This window comes from Peromyscus eremicus, chromosome 14 (assembly GCF_949786415.1).
Source record: "Peromyscus eremicus chromosome 14, PerEre_H2_v1, whole genome shotgun sequence".
NCBI classification, from domain to species: domain Eukaryota; kingdom Metazoa; phylum Chordata; class Mammalia; order Rodentia; family Cricetidae; genus Peromyscus; species Peromyscus eremicus.
The window spans coordinates 63,375,838-63,394,071 of NC_081430.1; the positions used below are offsets into that span (position 1 = coordinate 63,375,838).

The window sequence follows — 18,234 nt, forward strand, 5'->3', positions numbered from 1 at the left end:
ACTCACTGATTTGCAGACTGGCTGGCCTGCAAGCCCTGGGAATCCTCCTGTCTCTGCTTTTCTGGTGCTGGCGTCTCAGGTGTGTGCTACCATGCCCAGCTTTTTATGTGGGTGCTGGAAATCTCAACTTAGGTTCACGGGCTTGTACAAAAGCACTTTACCACCTGAGATATCTCCCCAGTCCCAGCACCTAATGTTTTAAAAGTGATATGGAAGAGTGGCAATTTCCACAATTTCCATGTTGAAACTAATCAGTTGTGTCTAGAAACTGCTATGGCCTTGTTGGCTCCCAACTTTGGTATTTCTGCATCCCATGGCAGGTCTCACTTTACTCACTTGGAGTGAGTCCAAAATGGTGAGGGTATTATGGTGTGTTGACTGTCAACAAAGCATGATGCCTGAGGACAATGGTTCCTCGAGTGTTTCTGTGCAGAGATGCATTTCTGCACCGACTCACAGGAAGTGGCTCTGCTATCCATCTCACTAACATGTTTTTTAGATTTGGATTATGATTCTCAGAATGTCTCAAAATGACTTCGCTACTCTTCATCTCAGAGAATGTCAGGGAATAAGTTAGGGAATATTTAGTTGGGATACAGTTTAAACCATTTAGAAAATATAAACTCACATTCTCAAGTTTCATGGCTCTGCTGGCAGCATCAGTGGGCCCAGTGGTCTATATTATGCCCTTATCTTTATTTATAAATCAGCAAAGTCACTTACTGCTGAAGAACAAAATGAGAAGCAATTTTAATGTTGAAGTTCCCCAACAGAGCTCTGTGACTCATAGTGGACTTTGGGATTTGGTGACCCTTTCTACAGACAGTACCAGAGGATTTCTGGATGGATGTTATAAAATTTACAGTATGTAAGTGAAGAACTGCTAAGCAAAGACCTGGGAGCAGGAGGTAGGGACAATGGGCATGTGGGGTCATGGATGCATGGACAGGGTCACTGCAGGCCATATGTCCTCAGCAGAGTTCATGCTGTGCCTCAGGCCTGAGTGGGGAAGGTACAGCGTATGTACAGGATGGCCCTCATGGAGACATTTTTGTATTGGTAGCTCTGTTTCCACAAGGATTAGGGCCAAAGGGCCTGCTGGGATCCTTAAACATCAGAGAGTGTCATGAATATGCTATGCCAATAATACAGAGCAGCACACTTGTCTTTCCACAGAGTCGGAATCTATAAGGTCAGTAGGTTTACAAGCTTCATCAGTTTTCTTGACTCAAGAACTCTGGGAGTCACTTGGAATGATTATAGATCCTTTGTTCCCTCAATCTCAACCATCAAATCACACTTGAGTTACATCCAGGTTACAGAAAGTTGGAAGAGGATAGAGTTTACCTGAGTTTTTTATTTGTTTGTTTCGTTTTTGTTTTTTAAGGAACTAAAGAGTCAATGCAAGCTTGGTTTGATTGTCTCTGTAAGTCTCCCCATCATGATTTTGATGCCCCTTGCTCATAGAATCCCTCTTCTCTCTCTTCGACTGGCCTCCTGGAGCTCAGCCTGGTGCTTGGCTGTGGTTCTCTGCATCTGCTTCCATCAGTTACTGGATGGAGGCTCTACAGGGGATGGGGGATGAGAACATGAGGGAATGGGATGGTCGAGCTGGAACAGGAACAGAGTGGGAGAGCAATGAAAGAGATACCATGATAGAAGGAGACATCAAGGGGATAGGGAGAAATGGTGCTAGGGAAGTTCCCAGGAATCCACGGGGAAGACCCCAGCTTAGACTACTAGCAATAGTGGAGAGGGTCCCTGAACTGGCTTACCCCAGTAATCAGATTGGTAAATATCCTACCTCAACCCAATGTGCCAAGCTCTGCTGACTCCCCATGGGAGGCCTTACCTTGTCAGAGGAAGGAATGGAGGTGAGTTGGGGGGGTAGGCTGGTGGGGCAGGGGAGGAGGAGGGAAGATGTAAAATGAATAAAAAATTTCTTAATAAAAAAAAGTCAATGCAAGTGGCCAGGTATTGATTTACAAACTAAACACGGAGATGCTGAGGCAGGAATTGGGTGACATTGAAGTGGCAACGTTGACAGTAGACAGGACCGTGTTGCGTCGAGTCTAAGGCAATTTCCTGCGTGGAGTCTGTGGTTGGAGCATCCACAGGAGAGTGATGGGTTGGTTGTTGCAGCCTGAAGTGCCTCTCCTTCCATGTGTCTCTGTGTGCGTGGTCTGGTCTAAAGTCAGACATCCTCCAGTGGTGGTTTGCTTTTACAGACAGGTTGTCTTGACGAACCTTTTCAGAACTGTGCTGAGTTCCCGCACTGCTCCATTTTAGCTACGCTCTGTACAGAGACGTGAGAGTGAACCTCAGGAGGACATTTGTGTCCGTAGAGATTTCATTCAGTGCCACGGTTGCTCTTGTCCACACCAGCACCAGGCATTTGCTGAGAGAAAATCAGAGCTTTGACATATTCCTCTATTCTCACCATGAACTAACAGTACCATTGTCCCATGAAAACATGTTTTCAGTAAACGGACAGATTTCCGTATGGGTTAGGACCTTCAGGCACTGTGCGTCAGACATGATGGGGCAGACCCTTCTCCCAGAATCTCCCCTGCCTCCAGATCACCAGGGCCTGTCTATTCCTGTGCTTTCTCAGTGCCTGCCTTTGTGACCATGGTTAACTCACTCGGTGCTGGAGGACGTGGTGTGACATGTGCATCGATCTTGAGAAGTCTGGTGAATGACTGTGACGTGAAAAGCCGACATTTCATCACAAGTGTTCACTTTGGGTTTTGAAAATTCTGGACAAGGAACAGAACAGCATCTCTGAGTCTGGCTCTTCTGGGACCTCTAAGGGAGATGCTTTTCATTAGGTGTGCTATCAATGAAATAGAACACATCAGAAACAAAACACCCCACATAATCACAGGAAGCCACAGGGAGTTGGTGAGAAACCGAAGCTTCCTCAGCAGAGGGGCAGGCCTGGTACGAGCACTGCCTGTGCCGTCTGGGCCGTCTGGGCCCCCTGGGCCCTGACGCTCGTGTCTGGAACTCATGTTATTAACTGGATCTTAGCCTCTTTGGACTGTTTCCTATCACCATGGGAAAGATGAAGATGAAAAACTCCTGAAATGGAAATGAGATGAGAAGGAATGATTCTGACTGGATTTGTGTGCGAGGGGGGCAGTAAGAGTATCTGTGATCCCGTCTTGCTGTGCACTTACTGGCTGCAAAGTTGGTAGATTGCCCCACAGACATGAAAAAAGAGCTCCCTAACCCCTACCCTAGACCCCACATTAGTGGGTGGAACTGAAGTGTCCCCTCTATGAGTTTCATCTGCGTCTGGAATCTCTGTATCCAGTGTTCCAGGTTCCTGCTTTTCACTCGCAGGGTTCTGCAATGCCCCAATACTTGGCTCAGCATCTGGGACTATCCAGCTCTGCCAAATTTTAATAGCAACATAAAGATTACAAAGACTTAGGAGGGGACACTTGGAATATGCCACAGTTTGCAGGTAGGAGAACCAGGACCAGAGGCCAGCTGAAGGTCACAGGTGAGGAGCTCTTGGGAAGGATCCACTGAGACTCTCTCACATTCCTTATCACATATTGGAGGAGTGAGCCAGGAGTGTGTGGACAGCTCGGCAGGCCAGGATATGTTCCTCTAGAGCAAGCCTGTAAGCTGGCCTTGCCCAGTGGTAGAGCTCTTGTCCCAGTCTGTGAGAACTCTGGGGTTCTAGCCCCAGCATCTGAACAGCTGTGTTCCTCTAGATTTCTTCAGAAAAAAATTCCACTCCAGAGGCTGGCTTTTTCTGGTTGTCCCCTCTGTGAGACACAAAGTGGGTGAAACATCAGCATTTCATGGAGAAAGCACAATCCTTGTACCTCTCCCTGTGTGCTCAGGACTGTCTGTTGTTTCTTATTCCAGGCCAGGGTTGTAGAGCTGCAGGCTGGGTTGATGGTTACATCTGTCCCTGTATTAATCAGGGTTCTTTAAAGGAACAGAACTCTGTGTGTGTGTGTGTGTGTGTGTGTGTGTGTATGCACACACATTTTAATATCTTAGTTACTTTTCTATGGGTGTGCCATGGTAAAGATAACTTACAAAAGAAAGCATTTAATTTGGTGTATGGTTTCAGAGGGTTAGATTCCATAATGGCAGAGTAAGGGCACAGCTGAGAGCTTACGTCTGGAATCACAAACCACAAGGCAAAGAGAGAGAGAATGGTGTGAGTTTTGGAACTCTAAATTCCGCTCTCAGTGACACACCTCATCCAGTGAAGCCACACCTCCTAATCCTTCCCAAACAGTTCCACCAATGGTGGAATCCAAATATATGAGCCTGTGAGGGCCATTCTCATTCAAAGCACCACAGTGTGTATAGGATTTATTAGATTGACTTACAGGATATAGTCTGGGTAGTCCAGCATGGGCTGTCTAATACATACAAAACCAAGTGTCTCAGTCACTGAGGCCAGATGTCTCAGAAGTCCCAATCTGGCACTAAAGGTCTGGAGAGCTGCTGGTCTCCAGTCTATGTTGGAGGTCTGAAGAAGCTGTTTCTGAAAACAGTAAAGGAATGACGTAGCTACAGGATAGATGGACTTGCCAGCAAGAGTGAGGGAAAGCAGGCAAACAGCAAGTTTCCCTGTTCCACATGCTGTCCCATAGGGGGAGGCTATCACACTTCAAAGAATCTGCACAAAAGGCCCTCACAGGAGTTCCCAGATATTTGCATTTTAGTTGGTTCTAGATCCAGTTAAGTTGACAACCAAGATTAGTCACCACAGTCCCACACACTTTGTGACACAGATGGACAAGGCTGGGGACTGGCACAGCTGAGCCCTTTCCACCCTCAGGGAACTCGCCCATGGTCATCTCTAATCTCTGCAGAGCCTCTCCAAAGCTCCCATCTTCACCGTCTGCTCCTTTTTTAGCACAAGGCTCCCACATATCCTGGTTAGCCTGTGTCTCCCAAGGATACACACTTCCTCCCTGCTAATTAACTTGTAGGTTCATTGGGGACCTGCTTGCCATGTTCCTTGTGTGACAGGAACCTCCATGCCTGCTAATGAGTAAGAGCTAAAGGCCTGGGCAGACCTGCCGGGCTTCAGCTTTGATATTTTACATGGCAACATTGAAAAGCTTTCCAAAAATAAATATGGCCTGTGTAATAGCTAATGGATTTTGTACGATGTGTAGAAATGTTACCACATTTAGCCTTGTCAGGCTTGTTGGTCATGGAGACAGGACGAGTTGTGGAGTACAGGAATTCTGTAGCCTAGTAGATGGTATAGATCATTTAGCCACGGGTGGATGTGGTGTCAGGTGCCCTGTAGTCCAGGAGCCATGAGGTTTCCTTTGACTTCTGATTGTGTCTTTGTGCGTGGACAGGAACTGAACATGTGGGGAGCTGAAGCAGAGGCCAGCTGTAGCTAGAGTTTTCCTGCCTGGCCCACGGTCAGGACAAATCTCTCTCACCCGCCAGTCCCACAGCTGCTCAGACCCAACCAAGTAAACACAGAGACTTATATTGCTTACAAACTGTATGGAAGTGGCAGTTGTCTAGCTAGCTGTTCTTATATCTTAAATTAACCCATTTCTATTAATCTATAAGTTGCCATGTGGCTCATGGCTTACCAGTATCTTAACATCTTCTCATGGTAGCGGCTGGCAGCGTCTCTCTGCCTCAGTCTTCCACTTCCCAGAATTCTCTTCTCTCCTTGTCCCCCCCTATACTTTCTGCCTGGCTACTGGCCAATCAGTGTTTTATTTATTAACCAATCAGAGCAACACATTTAACATACAGAACATTGTAGTGGGTAGCCATTCCAGCTTTGATCTGGAAGTTCCAACCTCCATTGAGACTTCGGCAGCTGTCACGCCTACAAGGCGGGGCCAAGGGAGGTGCCTGGAGACCTGAGATCTGGATGGGCGGCACACTCACTCGGTTCCGGGACCTTGGACGGTGAAGGTGGGCCAAGCAGAGCTCCAGAGAACACCGCTGGACTGTGATACACCTTCCCCAGACCCCGCGACCTACCTATCCCTCAACTTGTAAGTTACACCATTAAATAAATCTCCTTTTAACTACGTGGAGTGGCCTTAATAATTTCACCAATAGAACATCCCACAGCAGCCAGCAGCTGACTTCCTAGGGAAAGGGTGTTCTTACATCTGCCTCCCATCAGAGCAAACTGATGGAGATGGAAGATCCTTTCTCCTTTAGACTCCTGTGATGGAAGAAATTCAGAACCAAGACAGGGTTCTGCATTTCCCTATTGGTGAAATTATTATGGCCACTCCACATAGTAAAAGGAGATTTATTTAATGGCGTAACTTACAAGTTGAGGGATAGGTAGGTCGCGGGGTCTGGGGAAGGTGTATCACAGTCCAGCGGTGTTCTCTGGAGCTCTGCTTGGCCCACCTTCACCGTCCAAGGTCCCGGAACCGAGTGAGTGTGCCGCCCATCCAGATCTCAGGTCTCCAGGCGCCTCCCTTGGCCCCGCCTTGTAGGCGTGACAGTTGCCGAAGTCTCAATGGGGGTTGGAACTTCCAGATCAAAGCTGGAATGGCTACCCACTACATTTCCCAGTTAGGACACCTGACTTGCAGAGGTTGAAGTGCTGTGCTGGGTCCTGGAGCTGGAGGCCAGATAAGCTAGTGTCCTGCACCTTGGGGCCTGAGAAGATCCTCATCACCAAGACCTTCTCTCTGACTTTCTGTTCCTGGTCCCTTGGGGACTAACACATGATCAGAGCCTTTCCACGTCAGTGCTCCCCTTTCCAAGTTTTATTTATAATAAATGCTTCATTTTTTTTAGGAAAGGAAATGGCCAAGATTCAGGGCAATACTATGGTTAACACCTAGGCTAGAGTTGGTGACCTGGGGAGTCCTGCCCAGCAGTCCTTGTCTGGGTTTCCTCATGTGTGGTATGGTGGTAGCAATGCCTGCTCAGATAACCTCTTCCTCCTTCTCATGTGGAGAGAGCATGTCAAGGTGACAGAGGGTGCCATAGCTGTTCCTCAGTTTCCTGGGTGTGCTCTCTGTGGGTAAGGTGCTTAGATCTCAGACAGAATTTGAAGTCCCTCCCGGTCAGGGTTTGCAGCATAGAACCAAGACCTTCTCTGGGATTCTGAGGGAAGCCACTGTTCTGGTGAAGTGTCTGCCTTCATCTTGCTGTTCAGCCATGGATGTGCCAATGTCAGATGGTGCCTGTGGTCAAGAGTCCCAACTGTTTTCCTAAAAGACCCATTTCTCCTCAGACAGAGCCTGTACATAAAGCTGCTTCTCTGTTCTGTGGTGATCACATGTCTGTGTGACTGCAGATGGGCTGTGAGGATCATGGCCCAGTGATGTGTGTGTGCATGAGGTCACAGATAGACCATGCTAAGCAGACCCTGACTTCGAGGGATATAGAGTCCTGACACTCTGGTCTACGTCATGTAAGTGCAGCATTCCCTTCGAACCTCGTGGTTTTGCAGAGGAGATTCCTGGATATCCTGTTTGTTTTGTCCTTGCCTTTATCCCCACAGAACAATTCCCTTTCTTTTCTTTTCTTTCTTTCTTTTTTATTTTTTGAAATAAAGTTTCTCTGTATAACAGCTCTGGCTGTCCTGAAACTTACTCTGTAGACCAGGCTGGCCTCGAACTTACGGAGATCCCCCTACATCTGCCTCCAGAGTGCTGGGATTAAAGGTGTGTGCCACCACCAACTGGCTCCTTTTCTTTTTCAAATTATATTTTCATTTATTCGTGTGTGTGTGTGTGTGTGTGTGTGTACACGCGCGCGCGCACACGCGTGTGCGCATGGATCATAGCACATGTGTCAAAGGACAACTTGCAGGAGAATCAATTCTCCTTTTTACCATGTGGATCTTGGGAAATAAACTCAGGTTGTCAGTCTTGGCAACAAGTACCTTTACAAATGGAGTCATCTCACTGGCCCTTCCACATTACAAATTTCAAGATGGTACTAGCATTCATGGGCCCGTTCATTCCTGGGAACGTGTACCATCATTTTTTGTAGCAATGTTGTATTGTCAGAGCCATACAAGGGTCTCCCTTTGCTTCTCATGAACGCACACCCACTGAGAAGCAGACCACACCAGGGAAGACAGTCTTTGCCTGTCCCACAGGGACTTTGGGGTCTTATGCACTCTGCTCGGGTTCCATTTGTGTGGTTCCTGCTTCACCCTCAAACACAAGGCCCTGTGGGACCTTGCTGGATTTACTCACCGTGAGCAGCCTTTACCAGAAAGCTTAGCATTAGTGAGAGTCTAAAGCTCTGCATGGGGGAGGACAGAGGCATACTCAAGCCACGTGTGTCTGGAGGAGATGCCCTGGCGAGGATTTCTTGGCTGGGCATGTGGCTGTGGTGAGAGTTTTCCTGCAGCCGGTGGGTATACTTACCCTCTTCATGGACGTCTGCTGGGGAATCTGGAGGATGGCCTCTCTGGGAGACAGTCTCTCTTTGAAAGTCTGTTCTCCTGGGTGATAGTTTGATGTTCTAGCTCAATGTCACACAGATGAGAGGCTTGGTTCTCTCTCTCTCTCTCTCTCTCTCTCTCTCTCTCTCTCTCTCTCCTCTCTCTCTCTCTCACTGTGTTCTGCTACTCAGTTCTTCGTCCAATGGTCATGAAGTGTTTCCCTCACATAGATCAATTCCACACACACTTCTTCAGGCTCCCAGCAGTATAGTGGCTTTGTATAAGGATGGGAGCTGCTGCTCTTAAGTGCTAAATGGTCTATTAATAATAAGTGATGTTAACATGGCTGTTTATGCAGGAGACAAGCAGAGTCTGAATGCAGCGGGCCCGGGGGCTCACCACATTGATCTGCGTTTCCACCTGCTGCTTTCGTTGCCGTTGATCTTACGATTCTTCCCACACGGAGGACAGAGAGGGGCTGGGTGCCCCTCTCCCTCTTACAGTTGGCGTGTGTGTTCCCCTTCAAACTCACCTCTTGAGTCCTAACTCCAAGGAATGGCACCCCGGAGCAGTGCCTTCAGGAGGTGACAAGCTCCGAGGTTGGGCCTGTGATAAAAGAAGTGTCATTCAGGATTGCCGCAAGTTATAGGGAGCTGCTAGAGTCCTCAACCACAGTGGGAAGAAACCTCAGGAAGCAAGCACCTGGCCTCTGCCTCCAGCCTCCAGGGGAGTGTCTGTGTTGTTTACTAGTGCTGGGTCTGTGGGTTTGTTCTGAGCCGTGGTGTCCCCAGTGCAGAGTCCCTTGGATGCTATGGGACATATGTCTCTGTTTCTTTGTCACACATTGAAGACCCGTGGCTCTGTATCTCCCACCATCTCAGAGCTTCAGTCATCCTGTGGGGCTTCAGACAGTGCAGGCAGCTGGAGGGCTGACATGAGGTGGAGGTAGGCCTCTGGGGTCTTATCCTGGTGTTTCCTTTGGCCATCACCTTTTGCCTGCTGGAGGACTCCATGGTATGATGTGCCTAGTCACCCAAGCATCAGTGGCCACTGGTAGAGTGTAGCCAGGCACCTGGGAGGCCTGAGCTATTGGCTGGGGCCACACTAGATAGCCAGGTGTAAATCAGAATCAGTTCATGGAGGGCCAGAAAAGACTCCAGCTTGCTTTGCAAGGAGAATGAAATGCCACTCCAGCTGGTCTGTTTAGTCTTTTCTTTACGAAGTTTCTTGATTCAGTAAGAACATGTACAGCTGCCAGAGCTGCTGGCCCAGCCGAATGGTGATGACCCAAGATCCACCTGGTGTGTTTGCCATGCTCATCCTCATCTCTCATACCAGAGTCTTTTGGTTTTTCTGTGGCAACAGACACCACACATTCATAATTTTGAAGAATATCTTGAAAAGTTCATCAGACTATTATACATTCTGAAATTATTGGGATACTCTGGCTGCAAAGAGCTATAAGCAGTTACTTAATGCCATGATCTGTCTAAGCTTTCTGTATTCTGAGATTCCCTGGATGGCTAAGTTTGTAAGATTGTGGAATTAGATAAGACTGGAGCCAGGAGCTTCTGATTCCCACCCCTGACCCTGTGCACTGTGGACTTCTGCCCTCAAAGAGTTTTGTGTAAAGAGCTGCCCGAGTTCCTTCCCCATCTAAAGAGGGGCAGCTGGTGGCGCCCCAGGGGTTGTCTGAAGCCTGATCACACCAGTCCAGAAATTCTTGCTGATCACTGTGCTCTCCATTCGGTTGTGTAGCACTTGGTGTGTTCTTAAGAGTGTCAGTCTCCCCTGTCAATCACTCACGGGGTTCACAAACACAATCAGAAACTATATGAGGTAAAAATGAAAATACTCATGCATTTGGTTATATGCCCCGAAGAATTGGAAGCAGGTATAGAGATGACATGTGCCCAGCCAAGGTCACTGCAGCATTGCTCAGAGAGAGACAGGTGAAGCAGCCTTCATGCCCATCAGCACAGGAAAGCAGAAGGTGATCCAGCTATGTGGTGGGACATTACTTAGCTTTAAGAAATATTAGCCAGGTGGTGTGTGTGTGTGTGTGTGTGTGTGTGTGTGTGTGTGTGTGTGTGGTCTCTGGTGTTCAGAGGCCAGAGGATACTTTGTGGCATTGGTTCTCTCCTTCTACCTTTGTGTCAGTTCCCAGGATTGAACACTGGTCTCTGGGCTTATATGACAAGTGCTGTTCTCTCCAGCCTTACTCAGTTGAGGAAGGGAATTCTGACACAGATGAGCCTGGAGGAGGTTCTAACTGAGCCAGTCACAAATGGACAGATCCCAGAGGGGTCTCCCTACATGCTCTTAGTGTGGTCAGGGAGCAGAACACGGCATGCCAGGTTTGGGACGGGCATGGAGAGTCACCTGGGAAGGTGAGAACGTTCTAGAGCTCTGTTATCTCCCACCACACACACGGTTAGTGCAGCCACACTAACTGTACAGTGAAAAATGGCTAGCGTGAGGTTCACATCACTTTTTGTGTTAACAACAACAACAGCAACAACAGAGAACATTAGAGTGGGTATTAGTCACCCTTGGTCCTTGTGACTAAAATACCCGAAAGGCCAGCTTGAAGGAGGAAGGATGTATTTTTGGCTCACAGGCAGTTCAGAGGTTCAGCCCACATCCTGGTCACATGGTCTTGGGCAGTTGGGAGCATGTGGTGGGAGAGGTTCTCAAGCCATGGCCGACAGGAAATAGTGTGAGATAAGAAGGGCCAGGGGTGGGGGTGGGGAAGGTTCCTTGAATGACCCACTCACCTACTTCCTCCAGTCTGGCCTGAACTCCTAAAGTTCCTGCAGCCTCCTGAAATAACTCTACATGTGTATAACGCATAAGCCCACGGCAGACTTTCATATTCAGATTTCTGTGCTGTGTTAATGGTACCTGCCTCTTGGGTCCCTTGTTGTGCCCCAAGGAACCCCAGTGTCCAGATGAGGTGCCCATTGGGAACTACAGTGGGTTTTCCTTTCCACGATCTGAACCAAGTGACACAGATCTTCAAAGACCCCTCCGCTCTGCAGGAGGCCTCTGCTGCTCTCTGTACGTATGATGAGTCAGGCGTGGTTTTCCTCACAAATGGTGGCCATCTGTGAGAGAACTAAATAGTCTACATGATAGAGCTCCAGGAAAGACTTTCAGCTCAGAAGGAACACCAGGTCAGCCCATCCCAGCTTCGCCTCTGCTAGACGTCTCTGCTTCCTTAACTGCCGCCACCTTCATGCTACAAGCAAGTCTGTGGAGAACACAGGTGAAAGGCAAGCTCGGCCTTCCTGAGTCTGCCAGGGACAGCCGAGGATGGTGCCAGACACCTGTGCCATTCAGATTGGGCTTGGCTGACTTTCTGGAAAGGACGGCACTGCCCCAGGGTCAGCAACCCCTGGCACAGCACCCAGAGAAAGAGTCAGCCTTCCCCTGTCAAGGCTTTGGCTCCGACCACCCCTTCCAAGTCCAGGTCTACCTGACTCTTCAGGGTCCATTGTTTTACTTAGGATTCTGGGGAGAAGACCCAGAGACAATCAAGTCTGTTGCCGGAACTATCGGGGTCTGTGACATTCGGGAGCTTGGCCCCCAGGCTTGTTCAGACTCAGGTGGCTCTTGTTTCTGCAGAGCCTGCAGGGCCACAGAGTTACTGGCAGGGGAGGATATCATGTCCCTGGAAGCTGCTGCTTAATCACAGGCACTGTGGAAGCCTTCCCCAGGGAGGCGTTGGCATAGTTAAACATCCGTTTGGCACCAGAGGCTGTCCGTGGAGTAGAATGTGGTTGCTTTAGCTGTATCTGGAGGTGGTGTGGGCTGGGAGCATCCAGACCAGGAGTCAGTGCGGGTGGGGGGGGGTTGCCTCACCACCCCACCTGATATGATGCCACATGGTTAGAAGATGACCTGAGAGAAGAACTTGGCAAAAGTTGGGAGGGTTTACCACATTCCAGCTGAATAAAACAGAATGTTGTTTTGTGAGGTCTGTGTGTCTGTGTATGCTTGTCTCTCTGTGAGTCTCCATGTCTGTGTGTCTGTGTATCACTGTGGGTGTATCTATTTCTGTGTATCTGTCTTTGTGTATCTGAATGTCTGTGTGTCTGTGTATGTCTATGTGTGCTGGTGTGTGTGCTTATCTGTGTGTTGTCTGCATGTCTGAGTATGTCTTTGTGTGAGTTATATGTCTGTTTTTGTGTCTGTGTATATCTGTTTGTCCATATGTCTGTACGTCTGTCTGGGTATGTAGCAGGACCAAGGGTAGGTGCAGTCCTTCAGGGAGTGACCATCTCGGCAAGAGTTGACCAGCTTGTTGTCATGACGAGTGCTGATTTGGGCGACTCAGAACTCTGAAGTCAAGCCTGGGGTTGGTCCAGGCTTTTCTGCCTGTTAGGCTGGTGCTGCTGTTCTGGCCATCCTGGGCTATGCTATTAACTTCCCTCTAGGGGGACACACTACACTCTTCACTGCACTGGCTTGAGAGGTAAGTATGTGTGTCCTGGCTCTGGGAAGAGCTTAAGTTGCCTGATACAGAGGCTGTTAGTGTTGAAGAACAAGGATACTGCTGTGAGCCAAAGTATAGAGGCCAGTGTTTCCATTTTTGTTGTTATGATAAGTGCTTGAGAGAAATAATTTGAAAGAAAGAGGAGTTCTTTTGGATCATGGTTTTAAGGATGGCTGGATTCGTTGCTTTGAGCCTGAGATGAGACAGAATACCATGGTAATGGAAACACGTGGAAGGCTCCTCACCTCATGTCAGCCAGAAAGCAGAGAGAAAAAGGATGGAGGCAAGGTGTATCTTTCTAGGGCATGTCCTCACTGACCTACTTCCTCCAACTAGGTCTCACCTCTTATTTCCACCCCCCAATGATGCCAGTAAATTATGAATCCATCAAAGTATTGATCCTTTGGTGAGGTCAGAGTTCTTATGGTCCTATTACTTATCAATTTTAATTAGAACCACCTATTAAAATTGCCAGCTGGGGACTAAGCTTCCAACATATGAACCCTTAGAATGAAGAGACAGCCATGGACTGGAGGAAATACTTGCAAACCGTTTATATGATCGATGATTATTTCAGCATATAAGGACCTCAAAAAGCAAATGACAAAAAAATAAGAAGACAAGACCCAATTAATCCAGTTAAACAGTGGACAAATGGGTTAACTAGACAGTGCTTATTCTTTTAACTAGTTCTTTGAGAATTCCATACAATGTGTTTTAGTAATATCCATCCCATCCGCCAAAGTCTTGCCAGATTAACCTACTTTCCTATCCCTCTTATAAAAATAAAGAAAACCCAGGGCCAGGCAGTGGTGGTGCACGCCTTTAATCCCAGCACTCGGGAGGCAGAGGTAGGTGGATCTCTGTGAGTTCGAGGCCAGCCTGGCTTACAGAATGAGCTCAGGGCAGCCAGGGCTACACAGAGAAACCCTGTCTTGAAAAAAACAAAACAAAACAAAACAACAAACAAAAATAAAGAAAACCCAAAATATCACGTCAAGTTTGTGTTACCCACACACTTTTGGGTATGTGGCTTTCCACTGGAGCATGGTTGACCTACCAGGAGTCATACTCTTGAAAAAGAACTGGTTCTTTCTCTTCCGTTAGCTACCCATTGCCAATATCTCCTCACCTGGGGATTGGGCTTCATGACCACATTCTCTCCATGCTGAGATTTTTGTCTAGTTTGAGTTTATGTAAGTGTTGTGCATGCTGTTACAACAGCTGTGTGTTCTTATGTACAATTGCTCCTCAGGGTCTGGAAAAACACTTTTCTTGTAGTCATCTATTCCTCTTGCTTTTACAATTTTCCTGTCACCTCTCCCCCAATGATCCCTGAACCTGGGAAGGAAGGGATATGGTCCAGATTTCTTGAGGAGAATATGCACACACGATCAAGATATATATATAGCAAAATGCTCATTACTATTGACCAGGGAAATGTAAATCAAAGTGGAAAGTGGAGAGGTGCCAGAGTGCTGGCCTAACATGAATGGACTCCTGGGATTAATCCCCAGCCACAAGAACATAAAACCACATGAGACATAGTGCTGGTTAGTTTTCTGTCAACTTGACAAAAATCTAGAGTCCTCTGGGAAGATGGATACTCATTTGAGAAAATGCTTGTATCAGATTGGCCTCTAGACAAGTCTGTGGGTATTTTCTTGATTAATGATTGATGTGTGAGGGGGGGCTCAGTCCACTGGTCGGTGACCAGCCTTTTGTAGGTGGTCTTAAGTATTAAGAAGGCTAAGCAAGCCAGGCAAAGGAAACTGGTAAACAGGGCTCTTCTATGGTCTCTGCTTCAATTCCTGCCTCCAGATTCCTGCCCTGCCTGAGTTCCTTCTTTGGCTTCTCTCAATGATAGACTGTCTTTATCACAACAGTAGAAAGCAAACCAGGACAGTTGGAATGACTATTATTATAAAGATAAAAATAAACAGATAAAGGAAATATTGTACACATCCACAAAGGAGCAATTTTCAGCCATTAAGAAAAATAAAGTCATGTCACCTGCAGAAAATGGATGGAAGTGGAGACCTTGATGTTAAATAAAATAAGACATGGAATTACAAAAAGGACTATTTCGGAAGAGGAAATGGAACTGTGAGGGGGAAGGGGGACAAATGTGGATCACAGGGAATAAATGGAATATAAGTATATATAACATCGGCATAAAAATCTCAGAATGAAACCCACTGTTTTATTCAATGAATGTTTACTAATAAAGTATTTTTAAAAGATGAAAAAATTTTAGTGATTATGTAAAGAAAGGAGACCCTTCATGCTCTGTTAGTGGACAAGCATCATGGAGAATAGTGTGGATGCTCTGCCATATGACCGAGCAATCCTGGGGCTGGACGTACAGCTAAAATACTTGAAATCAATATGTAGAAAGGCATCTGAGTTACATGTTTATTTTTGAGCTATTTACAACAGCCAAGGCACATAATCTAGGTGTCTACCAATAGATGAATGAATAAAAAAATATAGAATATACACACAATGGAATGTAATTCAGCCAATATTGATTTTTTATTTTCAGCAATATTGATAGAACTGAAGTACTTTATAATGAGTGGAATAAGCCAGACACAGAAAGAATAATAGCACATATTATCATTTATATATAGAAGCTAAAATGTTGATCTCAAAGGAGTAGAGAATAGGATCGTTTGGAGACCCTAAGAAGAACATGGTGGTGGTGGGAGGGGAGCTGGAGAGAGGGTGGCTGGCAGGTACTGGGCCAGTTGGGAGACAGAGAACTGGAGTTTCTAGCTCAGAAGGAGAGAGTTGCTAGCAGGTGCAGGGGAAGTTGGGGAAGAGAACTCATGATGCTCTCTGCCTCAGTACCAGGACTATAGATGACAATGTCTGAGGTAGTGCCTCTGGTCAACCTGACCTGAGTCCTGACCACCATGCATTCTCCTCCACAAATATACATGATTACCATGGGTCTATTAAGTGTGAAAGTCTATTAAAATCATATGAAATAGTTAAGATTCTAGGGTTTGTTTGTTTTTTTTGTCACAGGAGAATGTTTTTAAAAGTGAGCAGTTCCAGAGTTGGTCCTTTCAGACCCAGTAGGAGCACAGGTATAGGATAACCTTGTACTCTGATCTTGCTGCCTTGCCCTCCCAAGCACTGGGATTGCACATGTGCCCCAGTGCCCAGTTTATGCAGACCAAATCTGGAGATCAAATCCAGAGCTTTTTGCATGCCGGGCAAGCACTCCACCAAGTGACCTAGACCCCCAGCCACTATATGTACATACCATAGCACACACAAATAAGCTGAGAGTTCAGATCTGCAGGAAGGCTGAAGGCAGAAGGAGACCATATCTTAGCTCTAAAAACAGCACAGTGAGAACTCCTCTTCCAGGTTTCTTGTTTTGTTCAGGCCTTCAACAGGCTGTGCAGCCTGACTCGGTGCAGGACAGTGCTTCACTTAGCCCTTCATCCAGGCCTTGATTTTATTCAAAGTACACTCACAGATGCACCCAGAACAGCTCTCAAATGTCTAGGTGACAAGTCTTCTTCAGTTGACACACGGTGAGCCACTGTGTCCTGATGAGGCCAAGGGAGAGCCAGATGCAGGGACTCTGCCAATGGGTAGCTTAGATCTGGAATCATCCAGAAAGTGAGGGCTGTGGTTGCTTTTTAAACATGGCAGAGCTTGTGTGACCTGGGTTTAGGAAGGTGGTCACAAGGACATCAGTGTCAATACTGTTTGTCATACTCCAAATTATGTGGAAGGACCACGGCTTTCTCAGGGTGTTCTGTTCTCTTTGTTGAGGGTGACATCTCTGACTTGGAAATGTCTGCAGGACTGGGGTAGCCAGAAGCTTTGAATGGTCTTAGGATTCAGTCACGCATATGTAGCTAGAGTTTTCCTGCCTGGCCCATAGTCAGGATAAATCTGTCACCCGCCAGTCCCACAGCCTCAGACCCAACCAAGTAAACACAGAGACTTATATTGCTTACAAACTGTAAGGCCGTGGCAGGCTTCTTGCTAACTGTCCTTATATCTTAAATTAATCCATTTCTATAAATCTATACCTTGCCATGTGGCTCGTGGCTTACCGGCATCTTCACATGCTGCTTGTCATGGCAGCGGCTGGCAGTGTCTCCCTCCTCTGCCTTCCACTTCGCAGAATTCTCCTCTCTCCTTGTCCTGCCTATACTTCCTGCCTGGCCACTGGCCAATCAGTGTTTTATTTATACAGAATGATATCCACAGCACCCATAGCTATTGTTGTGGGATGTGCTACCCTGAACAGAATGTCCTAATACATTTATCTCGTGGCTTCTGGGGCAATTCGTGCAGTCCACCTTGGTCTCTACTAAGAGTGACGGCCTACAGCTAGGGCCCCAGAAGCAGCCCAGCTCTGCTTAGGACCACCCTTTTCCAAGCTCACTGACATTCTTATTGTCAGGAATTGGAGGCGGGGGCTGCCCTCACTCCCTTGCCTCCTAGGTATCTGTAGATAGGATCACAGCATAGGATCCATTTCCCCTGTGGAGGTAGGTGGAGGTGATTAGGCCTGGTATAGTGGTGTCTGCCTCAGAAATGAGGTGATAACCCGGAAGAGGCAGCAGGGATGGTGCTTCAGGTCTGCTTCTTGTCTACAGACAATTTTGGTCTGTGCCTGTACCACAAGACTGGAAAGTCTGCCTACTGTGGCCCCTGGTCTTGCCTAGATTTCTAGCAGGTGTGTAGTTTGCCACTTTATCTCAAGTTATTTTAAAGATGTTCAGTGTAAAGAGCCCTGGCATCTGGGCTGTCTATCATATTTGTTTTGAGATCTACTAGTTACAAGAGTGGTTTCTGATTTAAACACCTGTGATTCTGTCTGAGCAGTGCTGGAAGTCACATCCAGAACGTTTGTAGTAGACAGAAAAGCTGTATGCCCTGGGTCAGTGTCGGCACACTCAGCCTTTTGTCATAAACTTTCTCTGTGGTGTGAATGCCATCCACACACCCCTCCTTTGATGGAAGCCATTAATGATGCTTTCATATATCTTTTAAAATTTGTTATAATTAACCAATTAAAATGTATTCATGGTTGATGGTTGATGGTTGAGTTGATGGTCAAGAGCACGTTCTGTTTTTGTAGAGGACCCCAGTTCAGTTCCCAGCACCCAAGTCACACTTTCCTTGAGCTCGGCCACCTCAGAACAACAATCTTAGCTGATGCTCAGAATGTGTGGTTCCTGGCCTACGGGCAGCTGAATCTTGCTTCAAGAGCTTCCTTGGGTGGCTGGGAGCAACTCACTGAGAGACCACCTTAATCAACCAGGCTTGCATCTGTAGGTATGACCCATATGGGGAAATGGTGCCAAGGACGACT

General features: G+C 47.2%; 1 protein-coding gene and 1 long non-coding RNA gene across 4 annotated transcripts in view; one reads left to right on the forward strand and one right to left on the reverse strand.

Annotated features, from left to right (window-relative positions):
- Positions 1-18,234, forward strand: part of Ptprn2 (protein tyrosine phosphatase receptor type N2) — a 749,243-nt gene that overhangs the window by 12,757 nt on the left and 718,252 nt on the right. The window lies entirely within an intron of this gene.
- On the reverse strand, positions 1,940-5,690 carry LOC131924162 (uncharacterized). Of its 3 annotated transcripts, XR_009382805.1 has the most exons (4): positions 5,598-5,690; positions 4,362-4,519; positions 2,645-2,808; positions 1,940-2,296 (listed from the first exon to the last, which is right to left on the reverse strand). It is a non-coding gene; the product is annotated as an uncharacterized LOC131924162 (long non-coding RNA). The 3 variants fall into 3 exon arrangements; XR_009382806.1 differs by having other exon boundaries at positions 1,940-2,759; XR_009382804.1 differs by having other exon boundaries at positions 1,940-2,808.